The sequence below is a fragment of the Rana temporaria genome, chromosome 4 (assembly GCF_905171775.1).
Source record: "Rana temporaria chromosome 4, aRanTem1.1, whole genome shotgun sequence".
Taxonomy (NCBI): Eukaryota; Metazoa; Chordata; class Amphibia; order Anura; family Ranidae; genus Rana; species Rana temporaria.
This window is the reverse complement of record NC_053492.1, coordinates 157,055,829-157,082,486: the sequence shown is the minus strand read 5'-3', so window position 1 is coordinate 157,082,486 and position 26,658 is coordinate 157,055,829. Positions and strand designations below refer to the sequence as shown.

At 42.2% G+C, this 26,658-nt stretch overlaps 1 protein-coding gene across 2 annotated transcripts in view; it reads right to left on the bottom strand.

The window, feature by feature from the left end:
• RSRC1 (arginine and serine rich coiled-coil 1) overlaps window positions 1-26,658 on the bottom strand; it is a 486,535-nt gene that overhangs the window by 84,062 nt on the left and 375,815 nt on the right. The window lies entirely within an intron of this gene.

The window sequence follows — 26,658 nt, the reverse complement described above, 5'->3', positions numbered from 1 at the left end:
CAAAAATATATAAAAAAACTTTTTTCCCTCAGTTTAGGCTGATACGTATTCTTCTAGATATTTTTCATAAAAACAACGCGAAAAGCATTTATTGATTGGTTTGCGCAAAAGTTATAGCGTTTACAAAATAGGGGATAGTTTTATGGCATTTTTATTAATATTTTTTTTTACTAGTAATGGCGGCGATCAGCGATTTTTATCGGTACTGCGACATTATGGCGGACACTTCTGACACATTTTTGGGACCATTGGCATTTTTATAGTAATCAGTGCTATAAAAATGCATTGATTACTATAAAAATGGGGTTAACGCTAGGGGGCGAGGAAGGGGTTAAAGTGTTACTAAAGGAATTTTTTTTTTTGCTAAATAGCTTCCTTTACCTTACTGCAGTCCTGGTTTCGTGTCCTCATTGTTCGTTTTTGCTTTGATGTTGCTGTAATTCCTCTCTGTTCTGGACACTTCCTGGTTGTCTGTTTTCTGATCACCACAGTACTGGGAGATTTCTCACTGTGGTGACTAATCAAGGTGGTGTGATTACTGTGTCTATAAACCCTCAGCACCAATCCAGTTTCGTTTTGCAAAACCTTCACTGCCCTCTATTGGCTCTTTGTCTCTGTACATCAGAGAACCAGGAAAACAACAGCAAAAACGAAACTAAACTGTAGGTACATTATATGATTGTTTTTTTTATCTATTTTTAATCATTTTTAAAAGGAATCAGTTAACTATTATGTCTCTATACCCTGTAAACAGTCATTTCAGCAAAAATTTGTTTTCCTTTAGTGACCCTTTAAGTATATTCCCTGGGTGTGTTCTAACTGAAGGGGGGGTGGACTGACTTGGGGAAATGACTGATCGCTGTTCATACATTTCTCCCCCTGGCAGGACCAGGGAGCTGTGCGTTCACACACACAGCTCCCTGTTCTCGCTCTGTAACGAGCGATCGGCGGTGATCGCGCCCGCCGGGCACGCTCGTCGGCATCAGGGGCGAGCGGGGGGCGTGCGTGCTCACCTCCGGTGGTGGCGCACCCCCTATTGGCTGCTCGGCGAGATGACGTAGATATACGTGATCTCCCCAGCAGAGCCGACCTGTCACCGTAAAACTGCGGCGGCTGGTCGGCAAGCAGTTAACCACTTCAGAACAGGGCATTTTCACCCCCTTCCTGCCCAGGCCAATTAAATTTTTTAGAGCTGTCGCACTTTGAATGACAATTGCAACACTGTACTCAAATTATATTTTTCCCCCCACAAATAGAACTTTCTTTGGTGGTATTTGATCACCTCTGCGGTTCTTATTTTTTGCGCTATAAACAAAAGCGCGATTGGTTTGAAAACATTTTTTTTTACTTTTTGCTATAATAAATATCCCAATTAAAAAAAAATGTTTTCCTCAGTTTAGGCTGATATGTATTCTTCTACATATTTTTAGTAAAAAAAAAAAATTGCAATAATTTTTTTTTTTTACTACTAATGGCGATCTGCGATTTTTATCGTGACTGACATTGCGGCAGACATATCGGACACAAATATATATAAATATCCAGTTGTGGAGGGAGGGGGCTGGGGGTGAAGATTTGCTTCAAGTTTAAAAAGGTAAAGAAATTGTGTATGTCTCTTCTGCCTAAAAACTCCTTTCCCTTATCAGTAGAATTTTTTATGTACACTACCTGTAGAGCAGGGGTGCCCAACCAGTGGCCCGCGACCTTTTGCTCTGGGATGGAATAAAATAGAATAGAATACTGTTATTAAAGGGAAGTTTATTACTAAAATCACAGTGTATATATGGGCATATCTGTTCTGCAGTGGTTACTGGGCTGCTTTTAAACTGATCCACAGGTGCAGAGAAGTGCACCTGTGGGGTACCTGCACTGAGCCATAGACTTCTATTACCTGTGAGTTTGGTGTGCTGAGAGTAGAGTGGGCTCTATAGTGCCGAGTGGGCTGCCATCCACCCGCTCTGCTCATTGTGGCCCGCGACCGGTTACCAAGTCACTTAAGTGGCCATTGCTCTTCAAAAGGTTGGGCACCACTGCTGTAGAGCATGTAAATTGTACACTCTTGGCAGAAAGTTGGAACAAAGTGCTGGAATAATGCAACTTTAGCATGCATACACTGGTGTTGCACCAGTACTGACTTTCCCTATGGACAAAGAAAAAATAAATTGGATGTGGAAGAAGCAGCATAGATGTCAGCAGTGATGACAGGGCGGCGATAGTGAGCACAGAGCTGTCCACTTTGCAGCACACTCATCACAGCTTTGATTGGCACAGTGTAAAATCAGTTTTTAAAATCTCACAGTATACTATAAAAATCAAGCAAAGGCAGCATGCGATTATCATCTGTGTGTATCCTTTAGTTTAGAACTAAAACTCTTGATTAGGTAATCTTGTAGATCCATTCTGTTTAATGCCATGCATACTTGCACATTTTTTGCATGCACTCTTTGGCAGCAAAAGTGGAGCTGCTAATGATTGCAACTAGATTTCCTGATTTGGAAAAGGTTATTAATTTTGCTTCATTTTTATTAATCAGTGCACCTAATTAGTGTATATATTGTTTGAGGAAGTAGCAGTCCAGAGTATCCATCAGGTAATGTAGGTTTAAGAACACAGTTCTCTTGGGGCATGGCTGAAGTTGCATTTATTATGCAGCTCAACACAAAAGTGAAATTATTGCATATCATTCATTATTTTATTATACTAGTTGCAACACATGGATACATACACCTGTTCTTGCCAACTACTACATACTGTATATATTGAATGATATTCTTCTGCGTAATGACAAAGTGATGATCTGCTGTATTATTCCCACTCTTTCCCTTCTTGCTGGATGTCCACAATTTTTCCAGAATCTTTCCTAAGATCAAACCACTGTGAAGCCAATACTCAGTGGCAGAGGATGTACACAAAGTGTGAATGGACACAAGCACATAATTGCATTTACGCAAACGTCTGTTGGGAGGAATCTGGAAAACCACCCTATTGAGTCCTAAGTGGCATACATGGTGTACATTTAACAAGGATTATTGAGGCTAAAGCTAGCTATTCTGTCAAAAGTGCTCACTAACAAGTGGGAAGCTGCACTGACATATTAATTTATTGTTCTTGGCTGAGTGACAATGAGACTCACACAAAAGAAACATCAATAATATTAAAGGCTTCATCAAATTTACCTGTTTAGCATCACTGGTTCAAAATGATGAGTAGGCCACTCAAAGCATTAGAGCAGAGGGAAGCAAATTGCTCAAAATGATGCTTTATGAATGAGTTAAATTGAATTAGTGGATGATGCTACTGTTAATCTTTGTCCCATTAAGTTATGATAACAATGTTCCTAATGGCTGCACAATCTTGGCAGCATGTGTATAATGTGAACACTAATCAGGATCACTCAGCAGGTCAGCAGATTAGGATCGGAGCTACTGGCAGATGCACAGATATTCTCTGGGGATGCTCAAACCCACACCAGGTGACTGTAATGGCCTAATGAAGAAACCACACACTCGCTGAGAATGATATGCTGCAGATGAAGTAAAGAACCGCTGCTTTGACTGGCTGATTAATGATTAGACACATACATATTATGTAGTGTGCTAGATAAGCGGTAACCCATAGCACCCTTCATGGAAAGGACACGTGCTGGATTACATCTGTTGCACAACAGCAGGAAAATACTGAACCAGTTGAGTACAGCTATTGGTAAGAGTATAGAAAAGGCAGCATTACTATAAATGATCACACCAAAGCAAATATATTAAAAACTTGCAGCAAATGAAGAAGTGTTAAAATATACCAGTAAATGCTAACTGAAAAACAATCTTTTTTTTACTTTATATCTATCTCTGGTAGTGATGAGCTTACAGTCCAATATCCTATTTTCGTACTAGCATAGCAGGCTTAGTTAGTAGCCAATTTACCTGCCTCAATTTTTAGGGATGTTGAGGAGGAAACTGGAGCACCTAAAAATATCCTGTGCAAACATGGGATGAACATACAAGTTACACACATAGGGCCAGATTCACGTAGAACTGCGGCGGCGTAACGTATCGTAGATACGTTACACCGCCGCAAGTTTTCATCGCAAGTTCCTGATTCACAGAGCACTTGCGATGAAAACTACGCTGGCGGCCTCCGGCGCAAGGCGGGCCAATTCAAATGGGCGTGTGCCATTTAAATTTGGCGCGCTCCCGTGCCGGACCTACCGCGCATGCTCCGTTTCCTAACTCCCGCCGTGACGTCATTTTTTCGAACGGCGACCCGCGTAGCGTAATTCCGTATTCCCGGACGGCTTACGCAAACGACGTTCATTTTTAAATTTCGACGCGGGAACGACGGCCATACTTTATACAGCAATACGATTGCTGCATAAAGTTAGGGCAGGTAAAAAAACGACTAACTTTGCGACTGGAAACTAGACTAGCGGCGACGTAGCGAACGCGGAAATCCGTCGGGGATTGCCGTAACTCCTAATTTGCATACCCGACGCTGGTTTACGCCGCGAATTCCCCCCAGCGGCGGCCGCGGTATTGCATCTAAAGATCCCACAGTGTAAAACAATTACACCTGTCGGATCTTATGGCTATCTATGTGTAACTGGTTCTATGAATCAGTCGCATAGATAGAACAACAGATACGACGGCGTATCAGGAGATACGCCGTCGTATCTGCTCTGTGAATCTGGCCCATAGTTTCTGGTAGATACTGGAACTAGGAATGCAGCGTTTTAAGGCACACATGTTGCTGTATAACAGATGAGCGTGGTCTGCAAATAGAGGAAGCCTATTTATTTGTATACATTTTTTTGCCATAAAAGGTTAGTAATAGACAATGGCATGTTTAAAGTATACAGTAAGGAAACTCTTCCGCCTTGAATACAGTAAAGCCTCGTACACACGATCAGTCCATCCGATGAGAACGAAGCTGACTGATGGTCCGTCGCGCCTACACACCATCGGTTAAAAAAATGATCGTGTCAGAACGCGGTGACGTAAAACACAACGACGTGCTGAAACGATCTTTTTTTTTCCCATTGGTTAGGAATCCATCGGTTAAATTTAAAGCAAGTTGTCTTTTTTTTAACCGATGGTTAAATAACCTATGGGGCCCACACACGATCGGTTTTGACCAATGAAAACGGTCCATCAGACCGTTGTCCTCTGGTTAACCTATCGTGTGTACGAGGCCTAAGCTTAACCATGTTATTGTGATTTTAGTTTGTTTTCAAATCTTCAGCTTTTCCTAAAATAATACCTGGTTATCTGACCACAAAGGTCCTTTTTCGGGCACATCCTGCTATACGATAACAATGCTCAGACACTTCCAACATACATTGTTCATGCATCGTCCACCATTGCCTGCTCCATAGCGTTCACTGGTTTCTCTGCTTACCTCTTTGTATGGTTAGGTGTAGGTCAGCAGGGGAAACCACTGAGTGCAGGGGCAACACGGAAGATCGTTGGTCCCGGCAGTTTCTTTAAAGACCCAAGCCAGGGATTTCTTTACAGTAGTTCGGTGGGACAGGCAGCAAGAAAGGTTAAGAATTTACATGCATGTGTTCTATTGGTAGTTTATGTTTTCCTCTTATGCAACAAGACTACTTTGAATGACAAGTGAATGTAAGTGCACTTATCTTTTTTAAGCCCATTGCACCAGCACACTAACCATATTCTATGCTTACCTACACCACCATCAGCTACAGAGTATGACCTGGCACAGCCGTGGTATTGATAATTAAGGTGTTGATTCCCTGCCCTTGGTCATTATGGTTTAAATAAGTGTGTAAAATATTACTTTTCTTTACTAGAAATTTGGTATAAGTTCAGTAGTGCGATTTATAGAAAATCTATAGTCACAACATTTACTTTTATTTTGCAACATCAACATTGTGATAACAATACAATCAGTAGTTATGTTTGATAATCCAATACAAGATTACTTAAAAAATCTCCTGTCATGCTGTGATTTTTGCATATCTTTTCATAACTTCCTGGATTTCATGCATGCTTTGCAGCTTCTCATTTTTAAGGACTACAAATCCTATGGTACCTTGCTGCCTGCAATCAGTGATTGTTCTACTGACTCCACCTCCTGAAACCCCTCTCCAGCATCTCTGTAGTTCAGAAGGCAGGCTCTGTGAATTCTGTGACACAGAAGTGCCTACTCACAGGGCATAGTGAATACATGTCCAGGAAGTAAAAATGTGGGGATCATCTCAAAGTAAATTTACAAACTCCAGAGCGGGTGGGGACTCCAAAATTCTGTGTACCAATGAGTTAATCCCCCTTTCGTGCAGCTATTTTTATGTTCAGTGGGTGCTGGGGGACAGAAAGCAGACTATTTAACCACTAATCTGCAGCAGTGTTCCACACAATTACATTGTAGGCCGGCCTCTTCTATAGTAGTAAACTGGGCCTGGTCGGGAGCACCGCTGCAGATTAATCCACCTAAACCTGAAAGAGGTTAAACAGTCAGCTTTCTGCCCCTCAGCACCCACTGAACACAGGAGACACGGAGAAGTTTTTTTTTTCTTCTTTTCATTAGATGCACAGCTGGGGATTAGCTTATTGGCACACAGAATTGTGGAGTCCCTGCCTGCTCTATCTCCGGGCCCCCCCCACTGAGTTTTCCCTAGTCCCAGTTGCCCAGGAGGAAGGGACAGGACCACATGTATCAGCAGTGCTCAGCTGGTCCCAGGCTTGAGATGATCCACCTGCATGAGAAGCTGCATCCCAACCACTTTAGCCCTCAACCCCTTATCCCATCCTCAACTACCCTGCCCTCACTTACCACCCTACTCTCCCCCACCCTGCCCTCGCTTACCCAGCCAACTCCCTAAATCCCCCCAGAAAAACATCTGCCTACTCTTCTTAGGCAGAAGGTATCGGTAATTGGTATCAGCGAATTAAAAAAAAAGTATCAGTGTTAAAAAATGGTATAGGTGCATTCCTATTTAAAACCATCAGTGCCAGAAGTCTTCCATGCTAAATAAGTGAGTTGGAAGCTTTGGTGCATAAAGAGAACTATGATAGGGACTCTCTAACCACTTAAGGACCGCCTCCTGCACATATACGTCGGCAAAATGTCACGGCTGGGCACAAGCACATACCTGTACGTCCTCTTTAAGTGCCCAGCCGTGGGTCACGGGCGCGTGCCCACGACCTGGTCCGCAGCTCTGTGACCGCGGGACCCGCGGACCTGATCACCGCCGGAGTCCCGCGATCGGTCCCTGGAGCTGAAGAACAGGGAGAGGTGTGTGTAAACACACCTTCCCCGTTTTTCACAGTGGCGCTGTCATTGATCGTCTGTTCCCTGATATAGGGAAAGGCGATCAATGACGTCACACGTCCAGCCCCGCCCCCCTACAGTTAGAAACACATATGAGGTCACCCCTTCAACGCCCCCTAGTGGTTAATTCCCACTGCAATTGTAATTTTCACAGTAAACAATGCATTTTTATAGCATTTTTTGCTGTGAAAATGACAATGGTCCCACAAATGTGTCAAAATTGTCCGATGTGTCCGCCATAATGCCGCAGTCACGAAAAAAAAAAATCGCTGATCGCCGCCATTAGTAGTAAAAAAAAAATGTTTTAAATAAAAATGCAATAAAACAATCCCCTATTTTGTAAACACTATAAATTTTGCGCAAACCAATCGATAAACGCTTATTGCGATTTATTTTTACCAAAAATATGTACAAGAATACGTATCGGCCTAAACTGAGAAAAAAACGTTTTTTTTTTAATATCTTTTTTGGGGGGTATTTATTATAGCAAAAACAATTTTTTTTTTTCAAAATTGTCGCTCTATTTTTGTTTATAGCGCAAAAATAAAAACCGCAGAGGTGATCAAATACCACCAAAAGAAAGCTCTATTTGTGGGAAAAAAATGACGCCAATTTTGTTTGGGAGCCACATCGCACGACCGCGCAATTGTCAGTTGAAGCGACACAGTGCCGAATTGCAAAAACTGGCGTAATTACCTGCGTAATGGTCCGGGTCTTAAATGGTTAATGACTGGAATAGTACCACTGGATTCATGTAAGGCCAATGTGGTGACTATATTTAAAAAGGGATCAAAGTCTTTACCAAGTAACTATAGAGCTGTTAATGTAACTTCTATAATTGGGAAGATACTGGAGAGTTTATTAAAAGACCACATAAAATGCTGGAAAAAAATATTTTAAGCAAAAGACAGCATGGATTCATGAACGACAGAAGTTGTCAGACAAATCTGATTTATTTTTATGAGGAGGTAAGTAAAACCTTAGACAGAGGGGTGGCTATGAACATAGTATACCGTATTTATCCGCGTATATCGCGCACTTTTTTGCCCAGGGCAACATTGTGGGTGCGCGATATACGCCGATACCCGCTTTCCCGTGCCGAGTTTTGAATACTGCGCCGACATATACCGAGCGCAGTACACTCGGGTATAGTCGGCCAGTCTCGGCTTCTTCCGCGGTCACGTCCTGGACGTACAGGACGTGAGCGCGACAGTTGCCGAGCCTGCCCAAGTGTACTGCGCTCGGTATATGCTGGCGCAGTATTCAAAACTCGGCGCGGGAAACGAGTGGGGAGGACGCCGCGGGGACGCCGAAGAGGACACCGGACCCGCCGCAGAAGGACACCCGAAGCCGCAGAAGGACACCCGAACCAGCAGAAGGATGCCGGACCCGCCGAAGAGGACACCCGAAGCCGCAGAAGGACGCCGGACCCGACGAGGCCGCCGATGGACGCCACGCAAGACACCAAAACTGTAAGTACAAAAATAACTTTTTACACAGGATTGGGGGTCACTTTAGGGGTGCGCGGTATACGCGGGAGCGCGTTATACCGCGATAAATACGGTACTTGGATTCCACAAAAGCATTTGACACAGTTCCCCACACACAGTGAATGTGTAAGGTAAAGTCTACATGCTTCGAAATATCAGTTTGTAAATGGATAGAAAACTTGTTAAAAGGCCATATTCAGAGAGTAGTGGCTAATGATTCTTACTCTGAATGGTCTAAGGTTATCAGTGGTCTACCCCAAGGTCCAGTGTTGGTTCCTGTACTTTTTTCTTTTTAATATACTTATAAGTATTATAGGGTCTGGGATCAAAAGTACAATCTCAGTTTCTGCAGATGACACCAAGCTATGCAGTGTAAGATCATCCTTACAGGAGCTCTCTAACTTACAAGCCGACCTCAATGCACTGTTTAATTGGGCAACTATGTGGCAAACAAAGTTGTATGTTGATAAAGGTAAAGTTATGCACTTTGGGGCTGAGAATATGCCAACTTCATACATACTAGGGGGGAGTACAACTGGGGGAATCAATGGTGAAGCAGGATCTGGGCAGTTCTGTTAGATCACTAATCTAATATTGGCATGCAATGCCAAGCAGCGGTTTCCAAAGCAAGCAAAATCCTTTCTTGTATTGAGTGGTATGATCTCCAGAGAGAGATATGATTTTGCCTGTGTACAAATCATTAGTAAGACCTCATCTGGAATATGCAGTTCTGTTTTGGGCACCAGTAAACAAAAATAAGTATCTGGGAACTGGAGAAAGAGCAGAGACGAGGAAAAACCAAACTGATAAGAGGCATGGAGGAACTCAGAGAAAAGATTAGAGGAACTGAATTTATTCTCTCTTGAGAAGAGGAGATTAAGAAGGGATATGATCAACGTGTATGTATACATAAGTGGTTTATTATAGTGGACTTGGTGTTGAGTTATTAATTTTAAGGTCATTAGAGGGGACACGGGGGCACTCAATGTCTGGAGGAAAAAAGATTTCATCTCCAAATACGGAAAGTTTTTTTTTCACAGTAACAGCTGTGAAAATGTGGAATAGACTACCTCAAGAGCTGGTTCTGGCCAGCTCTGTAGATTGCTTTTAAAATGGCCTGGATTATTTCCTAAATGTAGATATGACTAACATTTATAGCTAAAGTTGACCATGGGGATATCAGATCGCCTATTGGGGGGATCAGGAAGGACTTTTCTCCCCTGCTGGAGCAAATTGGATTATGCTTTGCTGTTTTTTTTTTGCCTTCCTTTGGATCAACTGTGGGTATACGATTGTATAATTTTTTCCCCCCATTTTATAGGTTGAACTAGATGTTTTTTTAGTTCTAACCTTAGTAGGGTTATGACATTTCTTTCTGGTCCATAGTGACAATTCTGATTCCAAACATGTGCCTCTTGACTTTTCTATAAATAGGGCAAATTATTCTGTCCCTATACATATAGCCTATTACATATTAACCTTGATTCTATTCTAAAACATGGCCAAGATGTTGTATTATCTGCTGGCAGAGGTCAAACTGAGGATATTAAATTCTGAAACACAAGTGTTGTGTACTGCACTGAAAGGAACCTCTTTTCACATCACTCTGATTTATTTTATGACGAAACCCCCCCCCCCCAAAAAAACTTAAAATTTCCCATGATGAAAAATCAATAAGGCGGTAATTGCTTGGCTTATCATAGCAAGAGAGGACAAATTAGTAAGCGTGGTTTAGTATCCATCCGGATTTCATGGAAACAAGGAGAGTTTCAGGATCACTAAACCAGAAAAGGAGAAGGTCTCAGAGTGATAATTAAATCAACTCATGCTGATTTTCTGCCACATCTATATCCCAAGTGTACATCACAATGTCTCACTGCTTACTAGCCAAGCATAACTAATCAATTTACCGTTGGGTTAACACACACAAGCAGCACATAATGCAAATGTAACAATAAAGAATAGTGATACATTTTAAGCATACAACATTAAAAGGTATACAGTTTCAATCTTAAAGCGATATGTATACATAAGCAACATAGATGAAAAATGTCAATTCTCCCTATAAAGATAGTATGTACTTTATATGTATCCTAGTAGAAGATTTAACATTTTGTAATCATTTAAAAAGTCACAATTCAGGACACAAAAAAATGTAAAGAACTATAAAATACCTGTAAACATTTTGTGTATCGCATTAAATATTTTCCTTGTTAATACACATCAGATGGGTTAGAACAGCATTTTCCAGACTGCAGCCACCACTAAAAATTAGAGGCACTCCAGCTTAACATTACAACAGGTTTATGTAAGAGGTCAAGAGAGTTATTTACAAATTGTAGTTACTCCTATTAACCCAGTTGTCATCTCTAATTTGTTGCCTGCTCTAAACTTATAAAAGGTAAAATGCAATTGGTTCTTTGGATTACTATGGTAAACCACCCGTGCTCTTTTTACTGCCTGATAAAGGAAACCTTTAATTATTTTTTGGAAGCAAAAACATAACAAAATTATAATTTTAATGTCATATTCATTAGGCTCCACATCCAAGCTGGCAGTTAGAAATGTTGGCATAAGTACTGGCAGCACTGACCCCTCAAGTGTTCCTTTACAGTATTGAAAGATGTGAGTGTTTAAACTATGCTGAATCTTGTGGTGATGGTGGAGCTGGCCATCCAGAGGGTCACACTTTATAGCTACTTAAAATGTTTTTATTGAATAAACTATTGGCTTATAGGTTCATTCAAACCCAAACGAATATATCATCTTTTTAAGACATCAGAGTTCTGTATACCAGTCACTACAAAGGTTTTATATGTTCCCTGTTTGATCTTTAGTTTAAATTATGTAAAATGTTACAGGAATATGGAAATCTACAAGCTGGGCGATTCCCAGCTAAAGAAGTTCTGTTGTATTGTTCAAGCACAGGGAAATGGCTGCATGCAATAGTAGGTATCTACCACAGGTCAATATATAAAAGTATTTAATGCATCAGTATTGCACTGCAACTGAAAACCTTGTGCAATCTAACATGAAGCTCTACAAAAAAATGTTCCCATTTTCACAAAGTCTTACAAATCAAAAGAGTAACACAAACACAAAAAAACCTCAGTACTGTATAATGTAATAATTATTTTGTGCCCCCAGAGATCATATCCCATTCAGCAAATTAGCATGGCTCTTATCTAAGGGCAAATGAAATCAAAATTTCAAATTGGGAAGAGGCAGCTATTTATTTTCCCTTTTCCTTCTTTTTTGTGCCTTCTGAAATTATTCCTTTTTGTGTATATGTCCTTTAAATAGCTACTGGGGCCTTAGTAATTAAAACAGCACCAGCCTCCAGTCTCTAATCTGCAGCCTGGGTCAGCTGTCTGTAGATTCTAATTTGTCCCCCATTTGTATTCATGACAGCAAAATGCTGAATATTTAACAGCAAAGCTGGCAGGAGGGGGTATTGGTAAGCGTGGAGGTCAAATAATTTGATTTCACAGCAGATTACATACAACATCCAACATCTAATCTCACATCGTTTGGTAACAAAATTACAATGAAAGCAATGTTATGACACATCTACTGGAGGCAAGAAGCCGGACAATATCTTATTTCTTCTGTACAAATTAATAAACAGTTTAAAAGGCTCCATATTGAATGTGTTTGCTTATTTAACTGCCTATTAGACAGTTTAATAGCAAGGGTTATTTTTTCCTCAAATTGCTATGATTAAAGTAGATAATCAGTGATTCAGACTTTAGGCTTTACTTATGAAGCTAAATAGTGGTGAAATAATGTAACCTATAGCAATCACCTACGTTAATCATTTACAGCAACCAAAGCAATGTTTTTGAATGACTAAACACACCCGATTTCTAGGGACAGTGCTGTGTATTATTAAATTATTCCTTTTATATGTCTGCAATCTTCAGGACTAAACTGCCTAAAAAAAATAAAAAATAAAAAAAATCATTTATTGCAAATTAAATGTTTAAAATCCATATGGACCCACTTGACCGGAACGTCATGCGGACGTGACGCGTGTGAGGGTGGGAGGTGCCGGAGCGCTCCCTGGCTTGCTGCAGCGTGTAGCGTGTGGCGGCGAGACCCGAGGACTCGATCATCCAAGCCTCGGAATCGGAGAGATGTCAGCGTGAGAGGCTGACTTCCCCCCGACGGCTGAGACGCAGACTCAACGGCCAAAAGGACGGATGCCGCGGAGCTGCGAGATCTCCCAACCCCAACCCGGAGCTGGATACTGACCGAGGACATGATGAGAGCAACCGCAATAAGGAGGAAGCAGCGCCGCAGGGAAGGAGAACCGCGCGGCGGCAGCAGCAGCAGGCGGATTTGAATACACCGGGTCGGGTGAGACGCTCAGTGAGCCGAGCTGGGTCGGGCGCTGTCCCGCTGCACCCCCCCCCTGGTTTCATCCCCCCCCTCCTATCTTGTATGCCCGAGCTGGGAGTCAAATGCTTAGCCCAGCTGTCACATAAAGGATCAGTGCAAGAAGCCTTTTATTTTCTCTTCCTCTGACGGGAGTATCTGGAAGTCGTAAAAAAAAAAAAAAAATAATAATAAAGTGGGAGCTGAGCTATTCACATAAACAGGGGTGTCTATGCAACCCCCCCCTCACAGCATATAAATGTCATAATATTCTGATTGCTAAATGCGGGCATAAACGAGCCGACCAGCCCAAATGAAATTCATAGCTCTACATATGGTGACAAATAACAATGCGGGACTGTAATCACTAGAGCATAGTGGGCCGAACTGAGTGCAGGAGGTAAACCTGTATGTGTAGTAGGGGACCCCTTATTGTGGAGAGTAAAACTCAGGCATATAACAGGCCCAATTAACATCCTCAACTATAGCATATAAGGAGATCTATGTGTACATATGGACTATATCTAGCTGCAGAGTTTTTTTTTTTTTTTTTTTTTTTTTTTTTTTTTTTTGCGGGGTTCAACAGCGGGGAGAGTTCAATTGAAGTGAACAGGAGGAGAACGACTATGACTATAAATTGAAATTTATAAATACCATCAGCTCGGTGCAGGAAGAAGTAAAAGCGGAATATCTGAGAGCTATATACCTGGAATAACTCATGATCAACTCATTACCCCAATGGTATTGACTCTCATGTATTGCTGCCCGCCTTAGATATAGTAAGACTCTGGCCCAATGTTCTAACTGAATAGAATTTTATGGAGCATCTCTGCCAGTTCTGACGGGTCTGTAGAGATAAATAGGGGGATAGTTGGGAGGATCTTAACTATAATCCCCCCCCCCCCCTCATTGAGAATTCCCCCTACCGAGAACCGATTAAGCGGATTTAACGGTATCTCGGTGCCATGGATATTGTTGTAATGATTTTTGGAGGAAAGACCCCTACTGCTGAATAGTGGCCATAGAGGCACTATAATTTTGGATATCGCAGCTACAAAACCCTTACAAAATCCTTACGTCTGCATCACTTCAGGAACATATACGATAAACTGGGCTGACGTAATACAGGAAACATCCTTGGTAAAACACAGAAGGTATTCCCCAGTAAAATGACAATTAGGCTGTACTAGGAGAACTTAATCTAAAAGAAGTAAACAGGCTTTTTAACCCGAGGGGTGAGAGAAGGGAAAAAAAAAAGGGAAAGGAGACAGGGTCACCTGGAACAACGGACTGATCGGGCGTAAAGGGGGGCTATTTAGATTGCTGCCTTATCTTTTTACCTTTCCCCGTGGCTCCTTTTATTCTTTTTCCGTTTCAAACTGGGGAAGAGAATCAGACCCACAAATAAAATGAATAGATCAACGAGAGGGGGTACTACAAAACCAATCAAGAACAATTCAGGGAATGGCTCCATACAGCAATACATGACTCAAGAAGGGAATAGTAAAAGCCCAGGTCTTTCAAAAAAATCTGAAAAAAAGAAGATTGATACAAAAAAGGGTACAGGAATAGGTAGCGCTGAGAGCTCTAGAGGTGAAACGACACTTGAAAGTGAGCAAGAGCAATATAATGTAGGGGAGTCAGATCAAGATACACACCCCCCCACGAAGGCAGAGATGAATGCCATGCTGATGAGGATGGAAAATGCCATGGAAAACATCATCAAGACAGAAATTAACAAGATAAGAGCAGACCTAGGTGGGCTCCGCGACAGAGTGGTCGAGACGGAAAGGAGAATAGAGGAGCAGGACCAGGAAATAAACTCCTTGAAAAAGCAAGTAAAAGCTCTGACTGAAAATCAGAGATTAGCGGCATATAGGATTGAGGATCAGGAGAATCGTAATAGACGACAGAATCTTAGAATTAGAGGGGTGGTAGAAGAAAAAGACGAAGATCTCAGGGACATTACGAACATTCTATTGAACCCCTTGTTAGTAAGATCAGTAGAATCCAAGCCCCTTAAGATCGAGAGAGTACATCGGGTGGGAAACCCCCAACAGATAGGAAAATATGGTCCAAGGGATGTGATTGTACGTTTTAAGAACTATGTGGATAAAGAGGAAATCTGGAGAAGCCTCAGGGGAAAACCTCCCTTGAGATATAGAGACATTGAGCTACAAGTTTTCTCTGATCTGTCTAAAGAAACGTTGGCCAGGAGAAGGAATTTGAAACCCCTATTGGAGCTTATGAGGGCACAGAATGTAAGGTATCAGTGGGGGTTTCCGGCGTGCCTCATTGGCATCAAAGGGGGTAAAACAGCACGACTCAGACACCCGGAGGAATTGAATGAATTTTGCTCCAAAATGGACTTAACGACACCAGAACTTCCAGAATGGGTAGATTAGTTGGGCTCTGCACGACCCGAGATTAGGGTTCGAGGTGGGGAGGGGGGGAGGGGGGGGAGTCAGGGGAGTGCCCCGAGCACCACCACGAATGAGGAGTCAAGGATGAGGGCGAGAAATCCCCCATCAGCGGCTCCCAGGCCAAGTGTGGGCCGGGGGTGGGGAGGGTGGGAGGGGGGGTTGGGGCACTGGGGGGGGAGGGGAGTAAAAGGGAGGGGGTGGGATGGGGGAGGGAGGGGGTGGGAATGGGAAGAGTGGGGGGGTGGGGGGAGGCAGGGAGACCATCTGACCGACTTCACAAGAAAACTTTTCAAACACTTTAAAAAAAAAAAAAAAAAGTTATATGACAGATGTCAAGTTTCTCTCATATAATGTAAAAGGGTTAAATTCCTATGTTAAAAGACACAAAATTCTCTGTGAATTAACACAGTATAAATCAGATATTGTCTATCTTCAAGAGACCCATATTACCTTGGAATCCAATATAAAGCTCTACTCATCAGAATACCCGATATGGTATTACGGGGATACAATCTCATCGCGATCCCGGGGGGTCGCTATTGGATTCGCTTGTAGAATCCGATTCACATTGGTGGATAGACAAACAGACCCGGAGGGAAGATTCATGTTCCTGAAAATAAAACTTGGAGGAGAGATCTATACCCTAGCTAACGTGTACGCCCCCAATGTAAACTCGGTTAAATATATTAGTAAAATCATGAGAAAATTAAAAGAATTTGAAGAGGGCCACGTAGTTTTGATGGGAGATTTCAATTTCTGCATGAGTCCAAGCCTCGACAGTACGTCCTGTGCACAGGGGACAAATCGTGAGCAACTAAAGATACTGATAAAACAAATGACACAAAATCAAATGGTGGATGTATGGCGGATCCTCAATCCGAGGGCCCGCGACTACACGTTTTTTTCACCTGTGCATGGGACGTACTCGAGGATCGACTATGTCCTCGTCGACCACAGACTTCTGGAGAGTGTAATAGAAGCAAGGTGTGAGATCATGACGTTATCAGATCACGCCCCTATAACCTTAAAAATAAAAACTTCTATACAAAAAGATACACCACCAGAATGGAGATTGGATGAGAGTCTGTTGGGGGACGAGGAGGTAGTGGAGAGGATACAGAAAGAGCTGGAATATTATTTTTATGAGAACGACAAGGAGGGTATCTCAAGAGCATCCCTCTGGGAGGCCCATAAAGCATATATAAGGGGAATCTTTATTGCAGAAGGGGCAAGGAAAAATAAAATAAGAACGAATAAATTAAAAACATTAAGGGAGGAGATTTATCGGCTAGAACAGGAGCATAAATCACAGGGGCAAAAGAGGGAAATATTTCATGAGTTGAGTATAAGAAGGGATGAATATAGAGCTCTGGCGGAACAAGAAACTAAGAAATATATAGACCAGACAGAGAGAGAAAGATATGTCTGGGGAAACAAACCTAGTAAAAACTTGGCCAGAATGGTAAGGAAAAAGAAAACTAGGAATTTCATAGAAAAAATCAGAAACAGGAATGGTGACTTAGTACATGCGACAAATAAAATAGCAGAAGTATTCCGGGGCTACTATGAAGAACTTTATGATATCCAACAAAAGATCTGGTGTCCACGCGAAAAAATGGATAAGATCAGGGAAATATTACAGTTAGCCAATCTCCCAAAATTAGAAGAAGAGGAGGTAGAAGAGATGGAAGGCCTAATAACAGAACAGGAAATAAGGGAGGCCTTAAAAAACACTCCTAAGGGGAAAAGTCCCGGGCCAGATGGCTTTACATCTGCCTACCTACAAAAGTTCAGTACCATCTTAACCCCGAGACTCTGCCAATATTTTAATGGTCTTGGAACTGACTATGAAATGAGTAGAGAGGCCTTAACAGCAACGATTACAGTGATCAAAAAAGAGGGAAAGGATAATACGACTTGCTCGGGTTATCGACCGATCTCACTCCTGAACGCAGATACGAAACTGTATGCAAAAATTTTAGCGGAAAGAATGAAGGGAGCGATGACAGCCATAGTCCACCCAGACCAGGTAGGTTTTATACCTGGGAGGGAGGGAAAAGACAATGGTGTGAGGGCGCTCCTTCTCCTTGAGCAGATCAAAGAAAGTGGGACCCCCGGTCTATTCCTGTCGGTCGATGCTGAGAAAGCTTTCGACAGGGTAGACTGGGGATTCCTGATACAAACCCTAGAATGCATAGGAATAGGTCCAGGGATGATAAGGAGAATCAAAACCCTATATTTCCACCCGTGTGCAAGGATCAAAATTAACGGATCCTTATCCGCACCTTTCGAGATGAAAAATGGGACTAGGCAAGGATGCCCCCTATCCCCCCTCCTCTTTGTCCTATCATTGGAACCCCTCCTGGCAATGGTCCGACAAAACCCAGAAATCTACGGGGTAGGAGTAGGTGAAGACGAGCATAAACTGTCAGCTTTTGCAGATGATTTATTATTCTACATAAGCAGCCCAAGAGTCACTCTCCCGAAGCTAATAGATACCTTAAAACAATATGGCGAGGTCTCAAACTTTAAAATGAATACAACAAAAACGGAGATTTTGAATATTAATATCCACAAAGATGAAGAACTATATTTGAGGAAGAAATACAATTTCTCCTGGCAAAGAGAGATAAAGTATCTGGGTATAAAAATGGCAAATACTTTGAAAAAAATATATAGAATAAACTTTATCCCCCTTCTCGACGAAATTAAAAGAGAAATTAAAACTATATATAATAGACCAATATCGTGGTTTGGGAGGATTAATGTAGTAAAAATGGTACTTATCCCCAAAATTTTGTATAAATTCCAAATGGCCCCAATTTATCTGCCTCCGTCATATATCAAAATAATTAACACCCTTCTTATGAATTACATATGGAACAACAAAAAACACAGAGTCTCTGCCCAAATTCTAAAACGAACTAAGAAAAAAGGCGGCCTGGCTGTACCTGACATTAGACTATACTATAACGCTTCGGTCCTCACACGGGTCATAGAATGGGCTAAAGAGTCACAGGATAAAAGGTGGATAAGTATTGAATGCACTTTAGCGAGGGCACAGTTAGGGAGACTAATTTGGAACCCCCCACATTGTAGAACCCTACACACGTCAACACACGCAATCACACATAACGCTTTAAGGATATGGGATCGACTACACAAACAATTAAAAACTAAATACAACTCACCCCTTATAGATTTGAAAGAAAACGAATATTTTGCACCTGGGACTAAAGAGGTAGGTGGTAACTGGATTAAAAATAGAACACAGTTAAAAGACATAATATTAAAGGGTAAAATTATGACCCTTCACGAAATTAGGATTGAAATGGAGGCACTCAGCGAGTGGAGATACCTTCAGTTGGTATCATTCGTTAAGTGCCTCCCACACCCATTGAGGTCACGAGAGGAGTACACTACACTGGAACACATGTGTAGTACCGAAAGCTCAAAAGGAAATATTTCCAAAGTATATAAATATTTGCAGAAAATAAACGAGTCGGATACGCTAAATTACATACAAAAATGGGAGAGAGACCTAGGAGTCCCAAGGGGGAAGACGACCATAGAGAGAATCCTTAATCTGACTCATACGTCGGCAGTTGATGTAAAAACCGCCGAGATGAACTTCAAGTGTCTGACAGGATGGTACACTACCCCAGATAAAATGGCCAAATTCGGAGCAGGGGAGTCAGACGAGTGTTGGAGAGGATGTGAGGTAAGAGGAACGATGGCCCACCTGTGGTGGGACTGTGTAAAAATCAAAACGTTCTGGGGAAAGGTATTGGCCTTGATAAAAGAGATAACAAAAAAAGAACTGGAAGATAACCCTTGGATAGTCCTCTTTCATGGGGGAGAAACGCCAGTGAACGAATATAGGGGATCACTGATTCCGCATTTGTTGAACTCTGCGAAACGGTTGATACCCCTAAAATGGAGAAACTCGGTAAGCCCGCAAATATGGGAGTGGATCGACTCTGTAGAGGGTACCTATAGGAGGGAAAAAGTAAAATACGGTGTTGAAAAGAACAAGGTAGGAAATGAGGATATCTGGGAAACATGGATCGAATTCAAAAAGTCTCGGAAGTACGCAGAAAATATGAGAGCGGAATAAGAATGCAGCAGCACAGGAAATAAAAATATTAGGTGGAGTCGGGAGATGGTCTGGGGGGGGGGGTGGGAAGGGCAGTTGGGGGGGGGGGGGAGGAGAGGGAAGGGATAAGGATGGGGCGATCCGCCACGTTATCACGTAATGACAGCATGTTGGACCTTGTATATATGAGTAATGCTCTAGCCAGCCTAAATTGTTAAAGGGCTGAAAGAAGTTACGGGGAAAAAAAAAAAAAAAAAAAAAAAAAAAAAAACAAAAACTATATGCAAAAGCAGAATAACAAATATAGAATCAAGTAAAAAAAAAAAAAAAAAAAAAAAAAAAAAAAAAAAAAAAAAGGTACCACAAATGATGCAATACCCGAAATAGAGACGGAATTATGAATAAAATCATGAGCAGGTCTCTTGCTGTGGTTATGTCTGACGTGGAAGAAAAAAAAAAAAAAAAAAAAAAAAAAAAAAAAACCCATATGGAGAAAATATTGACCATTTTAAGTGAGCCTTTCAATGAAATTCTCACTTTATTTTGGGAGAAGAAAAAAACAAATCGGAAGGCTCCATAACAGTGATAGTGACCTTCTCAAGAAACCACTCTCTGAAATACCCAGCACTTGTATTATTATGCAGCAGACTAATGTTGGTTGGGGGGGGGAGGGGCTTGTATTATGAATCCAAAGGCACCCCTTTTCACCGCAGCTTAGCAGCAGCCCCTCATAACAGCCTCATTTAGATCAGTGCCTCATGCCCCTAGTAGAAGCATTGATGGGCAGTGGAAAATAACTCATATACTAGAGTTCAGTTTATAAAGCCCAACTTTATATTGGCGGTCAACACAAACTAGGGGCCAGATTCACGTAGCCCGGGCGCAACGTAACTTAAACGATTTAAGTTACACCGCCGCAAATTTTCCAAGTTAGTGCCCGATCCACAAAGCACTTACCTGGAAATTTGCGGCGGTGTATCCAAAATCCGTCCGGCGCAAGGCAGCCAATTCAAATGGGGCGAGTCCCATTTAAATTAGGCGCGCTCCCGCGCCGGACGTACTGCCGACGCAAATTTCACGACGTGCTTTGCGCGAAGTTACGATGCGCCAAGGTTTTGTGAATCGCGACGGGTAAAAAAGAGTTGCGCCGGGGAAAAAAAGAGTTGCGCCGGGAATTTTTTTTTTTTTAAAAAAATTTGAAAGCGACGCGGGAAAGACGGGTATACTTTTACATGGTGTACTAATTTTACACTTTGTAAAAGCAGCCCTATCTTTGCGACGGCAAACTAACACTTGTGGCGACTTTCCGACGGGAAAAAGTTTCATGGATCGCCGTAAGTGCTAATTTGCATACCCGACGCTGGTTTACAATGAGAACTCCCCCCAGCGGCGGCCGCGGTACTGCATCCTAAGATCCGACAGTGTAAAACTATTACACCTGTCGGATCTTAGGGATATCTATGCGTAACTGATTCTATGAATCAGCCGCATAGATAGAAACAGGGATACGACGGCGTATCAGCTGATACGCCGGCGTATCCCTTTTGTGAATCTGGCCCAAGGTTCTTTAACATGAGTAGGTAGCAAAATATGGTCCCCACAGCAATAATGGTCAGTGGGAAAACCCACTTGGCAGTCATCAATAAATGCCTAATTGCATTAGTGTGGTTCAGAGGTATACCGGTATGTCTACGGACATTGGTGATAGAAAAAAATGCTCCCTTTACACATTTGTGGCGCCTCATGGACAATTCCTCTTTACATTTATGGTGAATGGCTGGTTAAGCTTATTGAACAAATTCAGATCTAGGATTGCAGGACGTGGCATTATGCTATCTTGATAAAGCAGGCATATATTACCAAGTATAGCTACTAGAAAATAGAAGCTGGTTCCCCTCTCCTGCGTGTGGATAGCCCTATTCAAGCGTGGGCACAGGTATTAGGTTATAAAAGTAGTCTGCCCTTACAGAGACACCTTTTGGCAGCTGGAAGAGGAGAAAACAACATTGATAACTCATTTTTGAAAGGATTGAACTTGCTTACCAAAAACTGAGGCAAACTGTCCCAAAAAAGATGCATTATATGCTATGGCAATAGTTACACCAAAACGTCACATGAACCCACTCTCTCTGGCTACTGGCAACTTTGGTTTCTTTTTTTTTTTTCTAAAGTGTATTTTGTGCATGTACTCGAGAGAGGAGCCGGACTGCAGGAGTTGGGAGTAGGCAGGCCTCCCCCAGAGGCAATCTGCCACCTTTCTCCATGCCCCGGGTGGCAATGGCGGGTGCGTGAGGGGGTCCCCCCACATAGCCCGCCCTACCTGCTCCGCTTTGAAGCCCAACGGGGCAGAGGGACTCCCTATAAGGGAGTGAGAGGATCTAGCCCGCTCAACCAGCCCCGCTAGTCCTTCGCCTCTCTTTTTAGAGACCGTGTGGTCAAAGTGCGTGCATGTTAACCCAATTTCGAGTGCGTGCAACTTTGGTTTCTATAGTTTGCCTACAATACTTTTATCACTGTGCTTTGTCATTCTGCCTTCTGTGTTAAAGCCAAACTTCAGGAAAAACAGGCAAATACACAGTTAAAAAAACATATACAGTAGCTTTCTTACCTGCCAAAGCATCTCTATTTTTTTTCAACCATTCCTGGCATTTACACAACCACACCAGCCTGGTGACCTGACTTTTCTCTGTTATAGTTAAATAATAATAACAGCAGACCAATGAGCTCATCTTTCTCTTTTGTTTTATCAAGCATACAGTGGCAAAAATTATTATTCTGCATATTCTGTAAGTTTGCCCTCAATATTGAATCCTGCGGACTAAGATTGGGAAGCTTAACGTTCATGTGCGTGTAAAGGTGGGCTCCCAATACCTTTGACAATATAGTGCATATGCAAGTGATATAACTAAAGGTTTGTTGGGCAAGATACAGTGGAGAAAATAATTATTTGATACCCCTGCAGATTTTGTAAGTTTGCCCACTTACAAAGAAATGAAGGGTCTACAATTGTTATCATCTGTGTTTTTTATATGACAGAGACAGAATATCAACCAAAAATCCAGAAAAAAACATGATACAAATGTTATAAATTGAGTTGCAGTTCAGTGAGTAAAATAAGTATTTGATCCCCAAGCAAAACATGACTTCGTACTTGGTGGAGAAACCCTTGTTGGCAAGCACAGAGGTAAGACATTTTTTGTAGTTGGCTATCAGGTTTTTGTGCATCTCAGGAGGGATTTTGGTTAACGCTTCTTTACAGATCTTCTCTAAATCCTTAAGATTTATTGGCTGTCACTTGGCAATTTGAAGTTTTAGTTCCCTCCATACATTTTCTACAGGCTAGGCCACTCCATGACCTTAATGTGCTTCTTTTTGAGCCACTCCTTTGTTGCCTTGATGGTATGGTATGTTTTGGGTCATTGTCATGCAGGAAGACCCATGAACGACCCATCTTCAGTGTTTTGGCTGAGGGAAGAAGGTTCTCATCCAAGATTTTATAATACATGGCCCTGTTCATTGGAATTAAAAACAAAAAAAGCAAGTTTAAATGTCCCAATTCACAAAAAGTTATAATTAATGACTTCTCTACTGTAAGAATAAAGACCAATGCATGCAGTGCCTCACGTAACCGCAAAACGAACACGTTAAGTGACCGTGAAGAAGCATGCTTTTCATGTGCTTCACTATATGGCACGCAACGCACAATTAGGAGCTGCAATACTTATACTTTCCATAGTGTTGTGTTCTGCTTTTACAGGGAACGCAGCGTCCATGTGTAACCTAGCCTCTCACTGATAAGGGATTAAATAAATATGTTTTTTGCAGGACTAGAGAGTGAGACACTTGTATAAGTGAAGGGAATGGAGGGCCAATAGTTCAAGACTGAAGCTGTAAACCATTGGAAAAACTGCCGTCATTTAGCTAAGGCTATAAAAACTTGTAAACTCCGATTGTTAGCTTAAACTTTAAACATGACTATGGGATTCTCCTAGGAAAATCATGTTTTAGAATAAATGCCCCTTCCTGGATCCTCCCACTGCCCTATCTTCAGCAGCAGATAAGCACACAAAGGAGAAAGCAGCAGCCCAACTACTTCTCTAACATTATTTTCAGCCCTAAAAATAATAAAGTCTGACTTAAGAGCCTCTATGAAAGAGGATCTGGCAGAGGCAATTCTCTTCCTTAGAACTCTACATTGAATTGATTTGCATTTGCTAAGCCTATAACTACATTTCAAGATCAATATAAACCATTTCTAGGTTTTACAGATTTTGTTTTTGGTTCATTATAGATAAGCTTTGTTTTTGTTCTAAAACAACCAAATAATGTGGTTTGTATTTTTGAACTGGTAAAGATCCTGTTCCTGATGTTTATGCCTGCAGCTACTATAAAGCCACTTGATTGATTAATAAAAAAAAAAAAAAAAAACTTTATTTTCATTGTGTTTGTCTTTTGCTTAAACTGTGCAATACAGTAGACTGTTGGCTTCCCAGCCAGTAGTCCTGTGGTAGGTTGCGGCACTTTTCTTCCTTCAAACACTTTGAGTCGAGTTAATGCCAAAGAGCTCAATTTTGATCTCATCTGATCATAGCACTTTCTCCCAATCCTTCTCTGAATCATTTAGATGTTCATTGGCAAACTCAGATTGGCCTGTACATGTGCCTTATTGAGGAGGGGGAACTTGCGGGCACTGCAGAATTTCAATCCATAGCGGCGTTAACAATGGTTTGTTTGGTGACTGTGGTGCCAACTGCTCCAAGTTCATTCACAAGCTCCTCCTGTGCAGTTCTGGGCTGATCCCTCACTTGTCTCATGGTCATCCTTACCCTTTGAGGCAAAATCTTGCATAGAGCTACAGACGCAGGGCGACCAATGGTTATTTTGTATTTCTTCCATTTGGGAATAATCGTTCCAACAGTTTTCTTCTCACCAAGCTTCTTGCTGATGGTCTTGTAGCCTATTCCAGCCTTGTGCAGGTCTACAATTTTGTCCCTGACTTCCTTTGCCAGCTCTGGTCTTGCTCATTATGGTGAGGTTTAAATGGAAGAGAGAGATTCTGTGAGCAGGTGTCTTTTATACATACAATGAGCTGTCGTTAGGAGCACCTTCTTAAATTGACAAGACTAATATGTGTACCACATACTGTAGCTAGTCTGTGTGAGCCAGAATTGTTGTTTGTTGGTAGGGGATAAAATACTTATTTTACACACTGAATTGCAATGGTAACATGTTGTTTCTAGATTTTTGGTTAATATTCTGTCTATATCATTTAAAATACACCTATGATAACAATTATAGAGCCTTCATTACTTTGTAAGTGAACTTACAAAATTTTGCAGGGGATCAAATAATTATTTCCGCCACTGTATTGCTTGTCAGCACAACTGGATATAGTACACCTGGCTAGCTACCCCAACTTATCCCAGTTTACGGGCTGCTGTACAGGGGGTTACAGGAAGCTGATACAAAGTCAAATTTAAGTGCTTAACTAACAAGATTTAAAAAAAACTTTTTTTCAGGTTTGTATAAAGTTTAGCTTTAGTGCCATACAACTTATTAAACATTGATATATGTTACTAAAAAAGTACTACAAATTGCAGAAGAAAAATAGCATTTTAAGGTAAAGCTGGTGGACTTTTGAAATTATGACAGCCAGCTAATGGCAAAGAAAAAGTGCCTTGCATTGGCACAAGAATCTTGAATATGAAAACTACTGGGTTCAAACAGAGGCTGAAACTGTAAATTATTCAGAAGCACTAGAAAATGGTGTCATGCTAAGGAGACTTTAGATGCTCTATGTAAAAAGCCAAGAAATACAATGGGAAGTGAACGGTTGATAAATCACTTTGGCTACCTAACCATCCTGCTATTGCAGCAGTGGTTCAGCAGGGCAGCCTTTACTTATCTCAGGTAAAAGTGACGAGAGAGATGGATTTCTCTCATACACTGGTAGCGTAATAAACAAATTAGGGTAATTAAAAGTCCATAACGCCACAATAACTACTTTTAGGATGGAATGTTACCAAATTTGGACATACAAAGTCCATCAAAAACACTTTGCAGACAAAGAGCGTATAAGTCAAATATTAACCACTTGACACTTAGACCCCATCTGAAGGGGAGGGAGAGAGAGAGAGAGGCTTTGGGCAGCAAGTGACATGTTGCATCTGGTGGCAAGTGAAGGAGGCAAGCGAATCGCTGGATCTGGCGGCAAGTGAAGGTGGCAAGTGACATGCTGCATCTGGTGGCAGGCAATGGTGGCAAGTGACACGCTGCATCTAGTGACAGGCAATGGTAACTAGTGACAAGCTGCACCTAGTGGCAGGCAACGGTGGCAAGTGACACACTGCATTTGGTAGTGTGAGGAAAAACGGAGGTAAAAACTGAGGAGAATGAGCTGTGCTCCGTTCAGAAAGCCAGCGCTAGAGGCCATAACCCATTTAAAAATGGCCGCCAGACGCCTCAGATAAAAGGGCGCGAACCACACGAAAATGGCCGCCCGCAATTCCCGACCTGCGCCATGAAAAAACGGCCACCAAGGGAAATTTTCAATAGAGAAAGCAGGCACACTAAAAATGGCATAGGCGCTGCAAACAATGGCGCCCGACCCCCGGGATGTGGATGAGAAGTCCGTGCAGAGACTTCCCCAGGAGACAAACCTCCCCCTCACAGAAAGCGGACCCCGGCGTCCCACAGGAACACGGAGCCCCCCCACAGGTACACCCCGGCCGCAGCGGGCCCCAGGGCAGAAGGGGAAATGCCCAGGCAGGAGGAACCGTACTTACCTGTCCTTGAGGACTTGCTGGCGTGTCCCTGACAAACCCAGTCGGCCCCATTCACTGTGAGTGAAACAACAGCAGCCCAGTCATGTGTGGACCCCGGAGCATATGCCCCGTGGCCGACCCAGCGTGTAGCTAAGGACTGCTCACGCTCGATGGCAAGACTGGGCAGACTACAAGGATCTATAATATCCAGCCTGTCACCC